The 8828-nt window shown below is 41.3% G+C and overlaps 1 protein-coding gene across 1 annotated transcript in view; it reads right to left on the reverse strand.

Annotated features, from left to right (window-relative positions):
- Positions 1 to 7677, reverse strand: part of ndst3 (N-deacetylase/N-sulfotransferase (heparan glucosaminyl) 3) — an 87206-nt gene extending 79529 nt beyond the window's left edge. Inside the window, exons 1-2 of the mRNA XM_058639613.1 lie at positions 7381 to 7677; positions 7192 to 7274 (exon numbers count right to left, since the gene is read on the reverse strand). The gene's annotated coding sequence lies outside the window, so the exon portion shown is untranslated. The remainder of the gene's footprint in view (positions 1 to 7191; positions 7275 to 7380) is intronic.
- Positions 7678 to 8828: the final 1151 nt, after the last annotated feature.

The raw sequence follows: 8828 nt of genomic DNA on the forward strand, positions 1-8828 counted from the left end.
CAGTTAACACGTCTATTTTCAAGAAAGCTACAGTGATTTCACATCAAATATACTTTATTGTCCCCGCACGGATATCTGTCCTGGGGAAATGTGTTACAGCGGCTGCACAACGATGCACAACACGACACAGACGACAAACAGTCAACAAAGACATAAATCATAGAATATAAATAACGGAATAAAAACATAAAATGACCGATAAAAAGATAATGTGGCACCAGTTTAAAAATGAGCAGACCAAATAAAAAGAAGCTTAATCAAACCAGATAACAGAGTGCAAAGGGAGAACATGACAGAAATGAACCTGTGTCCTTGTTGAGTTGAGTGATAGATATTAAACACAAAAGACAGCTTAAGATTTGGGCTCCACTGATACATTATCACCTGCAGGAAATTTAGGTAAACATGTTTACCTAAACACGAGCGCTACACACAGCAACATTGCCACTCTGTGTTTTCTTTCAGCTCCTGAGGGACACATCACTTGTCCATCACCACCTTCTCGTCTCTTTTCCAAAAGTTTTGTTCTCTCTCATCTCTTTGCTCCTGTCACATCCTGAACGTATTTCTGCCTGTGGAGACGTGGCGCCTGGATCTTTGATTGCAAACCACCTACAGTCCCCATGAACCCACTGAAGGCCCACTGTGACAATTACTGTAGCAATATTGTGCCATGTTCTCTAGAAATAGTCAATGTGGAAAAATGCCCCGAGGTGACTCCAGTTATGACCTGGCACCTTATAAATGAAACTGACTTGACTTAAATGCTCCATTATGTTCCCCAACAACATCCACTGACTCCGCTCTTTGGTTCTGGGCAGGGAAATACAAAAATAACCAAACTGGTATAATAACATACTGTATATACCCTTCGAGGATTGAGCCAGATGGACAGCAACTATGCTTCAGACTTGATTAGTGAGTGTGTGTGACCAGATAATATGTGTCAACATAAAGAGCTTCCAGCAGCTTGGATGGCTTCTCGTAAATGCTACAGGTCATTCTAACTCAAAATCAATACAGTTCCCGTAACCATTAACAACTGGACATCATCTATAAGCACAATAACACGTGAAGAAGAACTTGTTCATATTAGAGGAAAGCTGGCATTGCTGACTGACGCCCACCCTCACTGAGGACTTGCAAACATGTCTTGAGGTGTGTTGAGGAGCTCAACACGAGAATGAATCACTTCTAACGAACAACTGCTTATGTGATCATGACCGACTATCTTCTATCTTGACAATCAGAACAAAGTTGATATTATCTTGATGTTGGTCTGTGGTGCTGTTTGACTCTATATCAGTTGAATGTGTATTTATTAGCTGGTAGCCATCGCACCACTGTCACCTTTGTCAGAATCCTCATCATCACCCATGACAATGTGCTGCACATGGGAATGTTAATGCTGATGATCACATTTTAACACACACACACACGCACAGAAGCAGTTGGTGTATATGTAACACTTGTCTGAGAGGAGATAGAAATAGATCAAGCTGTGGCTTGTCATAGCAGGAGTTAGCATTAATGACGAGAGGTGTTAGAGGTGGAGGAGACAGGAAGTGAAGAAGAGGAGGATAGAGGCAGCGATGGGTATAAGAACACTCGAGTGTGTAAAATGGAACCACAATTGTCCAACCCAAACATATAATGCTGCCGCTGGCACAAAGGCTAAAACTTAATTAATTAAGTTTTAATTTAATATTTAATTAATATTTAATTAATAAATATAATATGTATGTCAATAAAACCGTCTGAAAGGCAGTGATTCCAACTTTCCAAATGTATGAAAAATGTGCAGATGTTCTGTTACAGTAAAAACTTTGTACAGTCGGATTGGACAAAACAAGCAATGGGAAACTGTGATGGGCATTTTTGTACCATTTGTGTGGCAGCTCATCTGACAGGCTATTTACCTGCGGACACTCTGTAGATCTGTTATGTCGATGTGAATGAATATATGACTGAAATAGAACACACATGGACACAGTGAGAGTCAGAGTCCTGTGTCAAATCACATCATTGCATTCAAGGATTAGTTTGGGGTAAAATGAGAGCAGAAAACCTAGATATAAGATGCCGCTTTAGTACCACATTATATTTCCTCTACACATTCCATGAATAAACTGATGCTCAGGTTTTCATTTCGTTAGGGAGACTGTCTCATTAGCATTCATTTAATGATAAAAGTAAAACCAAAAAAGACTACTCTTATGTGTTGGACTTAAAGGTTTGAAATTGCCCAGTATAGTCAACAAATATACGGTGGCTCTAACAAAATTACCCCTTATTTGAAAGAATAAATAGACTTCTGAAAAGGAGTAAACAACTTTTCAAGCGAATTTGCCCAGTCAGTTTGTTTACTCCAGTTGTCTGTGTTCTCCTCTGAATGTCTGCAGAGGATGTGTCAAGTTGGCCCTGGGCAGGATGCCAGCTTACCTGCAGAAACTGTCTACTTTTCCACTGAAATAAAAATAAATAGCCATGGTGTCTGTGGAAATGCACTGGCTCCCATGCTGGATATCTCCTTCACTCTGCTCTGTTGACCTTCCCACTTAACCTGCACCTCTTGCTCTTTAGCGTCCAAGCAAGAGATCCCCATGCACGCTCAGCCATGAATACATCGGCAACATTACAAACATACATATGCAGGGTGCAAACACGAGCACATGACGACATGCAAACACAGAAAGACAAAAAGACTACTCGTGCATAACGTGACGATGTGTTGTGACAGGTCTGATTTACTGGATTTACTGGATTTCGGATTTACTAAATCACTAAACAAAAATCACTCACAAAAGTGTGAAAGTCTGACTCAAGATGCCAAGATTGACTGACTTCACAGAGGGATCTTTGTGCTTTGAAAATCAGAATAGAGACAGAAAATGAAAGACGGTGCTGAAACAGAGACAGAGAGAGCGAGAGAGTGCACACTATTTGTTAACTTGGTGAAACAAAAGTCCACCTTTCAGCCTGATGACAGTTAATCGATGCGGAGAACTGGGGAAAATATGATAACATGACAGAACACAAAGAGAGCACATGCTGCAGCCGGACAAAGAGGTAATGACACACATACACACACACGCACACAAGTGCTCATGCACACACACACACACACACACACAGAAAGAGAGAATTTAAAGGTCATCAGCAAGTCTGACTACCCAGAAGACAGCTGGCAATCAATAGAAGATCAGAGAAGATGGATCAAAAAGCCAAACTCCTGCTATTTGGGTATTTTAAGCATTTTGTTCCCTCTGAGATGAGAAAACTTGGTTGTTGTTGTTTTAGTTGACCTTCAGGCGGCACAAATACTACTTTTTCCCCCTTCTGTGGAACCTACAAAGTATTGCCAACATGACAGTTAAATATAAAAACAATAAGCCCAAGAATGATCACCTCTTGCCCTCGTATTGACATTTTCTTTTTTTCCCCCCCTTTTCTAATTTTTTACCACCACAATTGAATCATTTACTCTGTCCTCTGAAGAGCATAAACCCCATGAATATTTGAGTGCTTATGCACATATGTGTCTGTCTCGAGATGCTCATATCATGGTTGCTGCAGCACTTTGGTAAAATGAGAGCTCTTATCCAGTTTTGAGTGATACTTAATTGAAAGAAAAGTGGGTTTACACAAGCATGTGTTTTCTCGAGTGGGCCTGGCGGCGTGGGATTATGCGTGTACCAGGATCAGTTGGAGTTTGTTCAGGTCTATCATTGTCACTCAACAACACATGTTAGATTGCTGCCGTCATATTAATGTGCTGTGCGGTTTTGTAGCCGTTTGATGTGGTAATTTTTGCACTGCTGAATACACCTGAAATATCTCACAAAAAGGCCAAGAGGAATCCTGGCGAGGCTTCCAAGGACACTTTTGAAGGAAGCAGGGGAGTAATATTAGTATGAAGCTGATGCCTTACCCTGAGCAATGAGGATTTTATAGGTGTCTCTGAGGGATTAAAGCCTACTCCTGCAGCTGGTGGTAAATTCTTATCTACCTCCGGGTGTGTAGAGGAAGGTTGTACCGACGCTTTTAAGTTGCGTTTGCGGGGGAAATAAATGAGGGGCATAGTGCCAGCTAATTACGTTCACACCGTGATTATACACTCACAAACATATAGAGAGAAAAAAAGCGTGTCTCCAGAAACACACACTCCTTACTGCGGGGCAGGCGAGTCAAACAATAGTGGCTCAACTAATCAAGCGGAAAGATATTTTGGTATATTTACAATAACCTCCACAAAATCACACATGCACAAAAATCAAGCATTCTCTCGGGACAATCGTGTCTCTGCTTGATCATCTATCTCCATTAGGCACATGTGATGGGCTCTGATTAATATCCAAACTCACAAAAGTACGTACACAAATGCAGATTCGCCAAGCCCCATCAGCAGCAGCACAATCACAATAAATTGGTGTGTCATTCACAAATGAAACTACAATTAATATTAGTAGACTGTGCATTTATGTGCATTAAATGAACTACAAAGTGGATTCATTATAGAATGTGTGGAATGTTTATGGCACGTATTAAAATCTCACATTGTTCTACAATGCTTTAATGAACTAATACAGATTTATACACAAATCATTTATACACCATAATGACTGCTGTATATGAGGGGATTGTATTTATTGATTTATATAAAACTGGATATCAGCAAACCTCTATATCTGCCTAGGAGTTCTATGGTGTGCTATAAACATGCATTTGATTATATCAAATACTCGTAAATACTTAAGGGTTTGATTCAAACAAAGAAAAATACAGCACGTTAACAGACATAGCCTGTTAACTCTCATACTAAATCATAGGATCCTAGGACCATTCGTACTAAATGTTCAGAATTGCCTCTTGGCACAAAAATAATGATCTAAATCTTCAGATGCTGTGATAACGCCTTCATTTACTCATGTACCATTCCCTGTATAATATCTGCTCAATTATTTGCTTAATGGCGAGCAGCAAATTGATATTTCAGACACTTAAGAAATCATCACCATTGTGTGCCTTGTCTTGTATAACTTTACACATCTCTTGAAGCATTGCAACCATGGGTGGGGTTTTTTTTTTATCAAAATGTAAAGAACGGACATGTTCGCATGTGAATATTTTTATAAGACATATAGCACACGTCCTTGCCAGCATTAAAGCAACACTGTGTCTTTTGCTGGATGTGCTGATGCTGTATAATGATTTGTTTTGAAATTACCCTCTATCTATCTATCTATCTATCTATCTATCCATCCATCCATCCATCCATCCATCCCACATGCAGTACCCCCGCCTCTCTCCCATCACTTTCTCGGCTGTGTACACATCAACAGATCCAGCTAAGCCCGTTGCAGTCCACCTTTCATTATGTAACCAGAAATAGATCCGAGTCAAGTTCTTCACACAGAGAGCTCACAATACAAGCTTCTCCACTCTCTGTGTCCTCTAGACACAGCAATTTAATTTCTGCCCCATGTTCAAATCCATATCTGTTCTCCCAGTTGGCATTCATGCACTGTCACACACATACACACACACATTTATATATATATATAGAAAAGCAAAGAATACACATGGGACAACATTGTGTTGTTTTCCCTGTGACTTTGGATTGCAGGGTTGAGTAGTAACTCTGAACCAGATGCTCTTTAATCCTGTAATGAGAAAAAGAGCCAACCACACATGTAGGCGCACACACGCACACACACACGCACACAGAGACAGACATGCCCGCGTGCACGCGCAGACTGAATAATCCGTTACACACAATGCCACTCTTTAATCCTCGCTCCCTCTCTCCCTTGTGATGATGACACTGTAAGAGTCCATCACCTCGACTGAAACTAATTATTTATCTGTTTATCTCTGTCTGTGTGCAGATTGAAGACGTTTCACCTCTCGTCCAAGGGGCTTCTTCAGAACTGGAGACTCGGCCTGTTTATCTCTCTACGCACACGGGGAGACACAGATTGCCTTCCTGTAGCTGTCTGTTTCATCCTAACAGGACACTGATATGCTGGTGAGCACAGAGATGGACAGAATTGCAGAGAGAAAGAGACACTGATCTGGGTTCACCAGGCAGCCAGTGGGGTGCAGGCGTACAAAGTAGTCAGGGTTAAGTCTGGCAAAGAAAGTGGGGCAGGTTTACATCATGCTCACGGCTTCAGCAGATGGAAAATATTTGTGTGAGGATGAAGGTGTACGCATACATATACAGTTTATATGGATGCGGTTGTTGTGTATGTCTATAATTGCATGAATACAAACTGGGATCTAACAAACAGACCCTCATAACCAGGCAACTGATTCGCTCCTAAATCTTTTAAAACCTGAGATATTATTGTCATTGTTTTGCAAAATGCACTCACAGACACAAATATACGAACACACACACACGTGGATACACACAAGCACAGGCAATCCCTGTGTGTAAAGTGTGGTATACTTAGGACGGAAAAACACACCATTTTAAGGCACAAAAAGTTTATAACACAGACTTGCTGGCAACCACAAATAGATGACAATGAGACCTCATCACATGCTTTGTTTGGGCCTTGGACAGATAGACAAATACATGCATGCTTAGTGAAAGAGTAGAGGGAGTGAGAGGGACATCGGGGAGAGGGGAGGGGGCAGGAGGGGCAGGTAATCACAGTTCCATGCAAACAGATCTTTCTCTGGCATGGCTGGACAAAAAAAATCAATAGCACCTCTCCTCTGTCGCTCTGTCACTGCCCAGAACACACTTCAGCACACACACAGGTTTGCACAGCTATTCTTCTTAGGGCACTTTACTTTCATTCATGTGGACAACCTAAACAACCTGTCATCCCTAACCTTAATTAATGCCTAACCCAAACCTTAACCTGACCACCACAATTCAAATCTTAGCCCTAAACAAAACAGAAATTAGGTTCTGCCTCATTAGGACCAGGTTTTGGTTAGAACTCCTGGTCCTGACAAAGTCAGTGTTTGTGCTAGAAAAGGCACTAAAGAGCAGTGTTGTGCTAGTTACTGAAAAATAGTAACTAGTTACATTGTAAAAAAAAGTAACTCAGTTAGTAACTCAGTTACTTAAATCAAAAAGTAATGCCCTAGCAACACATATGTTTTGCTTGCATGCAAGTTCCATTTTATTATTATTATTATTATTATTATTATTACTTTAATTATTATTATTACCTGTGCACGGCACCATGCTGATGATCTGTCTGAAAGCAGGGTCCTCCACTGTGCAGATGGGTAGCATGTTTTCCACTACATATCTGAGGGGGAAAAACACGTGTTTTTATCTGTAAAATGTTACCATTGGACTCTTGGAATAATAGCCTGATATTGCTAAAAGAGTCCCAAATAAACAATTAAACATACCGTGCTATTGTTTTATCAAGGTGTGCCTGGCTATGGGTCCGTCTTTCGAACTCCAACCGCTGCTGCTTGGGTGGAGTGGGTGTGTGCTCGCTGCTGTGACTCTCGGATGCTGCGTTAGCTACTTAGCTGCATGCCGCTTCTCCAGGTGCTCCAGCAGACTGCTGTTGTTTGCCGTATGAAGTATTTTTGAACCGGGACACAGTCTACAAGTTACCGAAATGTTGTTTTTCCCTCTGCTCTCCAGTTGAAAATAATGTGAATACCTCCACGAGAAGAAACTTATCTTCCCCTTCTCGCTCGCCATCATTCCGTGCCCTGACCTGTCCAGTCCTCTTCATGGCGCGTGTTTGATTACGTGTGAGACGCTAGAGGGCGACAAGTGCTTTTTTTTTTCAATTCAATTAAACTTTATTGATCGCTCAAATGTTATGGGAACTGTGTGCCGTTGTAAAACCTCCCCAAAAGGAACTGAGTAACGCAGCGTTTGGTAACGGAAACGGAGTTACTGAATTAAAAAACAACAACATTGCGTTACATTATTAGTTACAGAATAAAGTAACGGCGTTACTAATAACGCGTTACTACCCAACACTGCTAAAGAGGTCATTACCATATACACGCACACGTTGTTGACACAGAGCGATGAAGCATGAACACACACAGACAACAGATGACGCACAGACGACTGTAACACAGTCACACACAGTCACGCCCATGAGCCGTTTAACTGCTGCCAGTAATGAGAATTTGATCAATACAGTATTAGTATCAGTGTTTACAGCAGCCACCCTGCTCCCTGATTTCTTTTATTTTTCACCACCTGTTCAGAACAAAATACATTATATTGATTCACCCATATTTATAAAATATGTGCAGCGTTGACACCCATATCATTAGGGCTGTTTATACAAGAATGCTTACACAAATTCACACATAGAAGCCTTAGAGAGGTTCCCCCGTGAAGAGGAGTTACTTGGTTTCGGCTCTGCCACTTGCATACAATCACGTACATTAAGTTTGTATATCACGCATTTACCACAAACGTGCCTCTGTGTGTCTCTGACTCTGTGTTTGTACTTCGCCCGGTGTGTGTATGTATGTTAGGATAATGGCTTGTTTGTTTATTTGCCGTTTGACACCAGTCCGCCCTCTCCTATTGATTAGTGCTGCTGCCTCTTTCTTTAAATCTCCTCCCAGTTGGCTGGTTATGAAAACACTATTGTTGGAGAGACAAGTACTCTGCCTAAAGGCTTTGAATGCTCGGTGCTGTGATTTCACAGGTGGTCAAAGAGAGGCATATCTAATGTGGGTGGAATTGACCACCCTAAATGCCAGTAATGCCATTTTGTCTCTGACTTCACCCTTTCAGTTTTCTATTGCCCTGTCTCTCTCATTTTCATTCCTGTCCTGCACATGTGCCCGTGTGTATTGTGGCTGTCATTCAGACG

Source organism: Solea solea, chromosome 10, assembly GCF_958295425.1.
Source record: "Solea solea chromosome 10, fSolSol10.1, whole genome shotgun sequence".
NCBI classification, from domain to species: Eukaryota; Metazoa; Chordata; class Actinopteri; order Pleuronectiformes; family Soleidae; genus Solea; species Solea solea.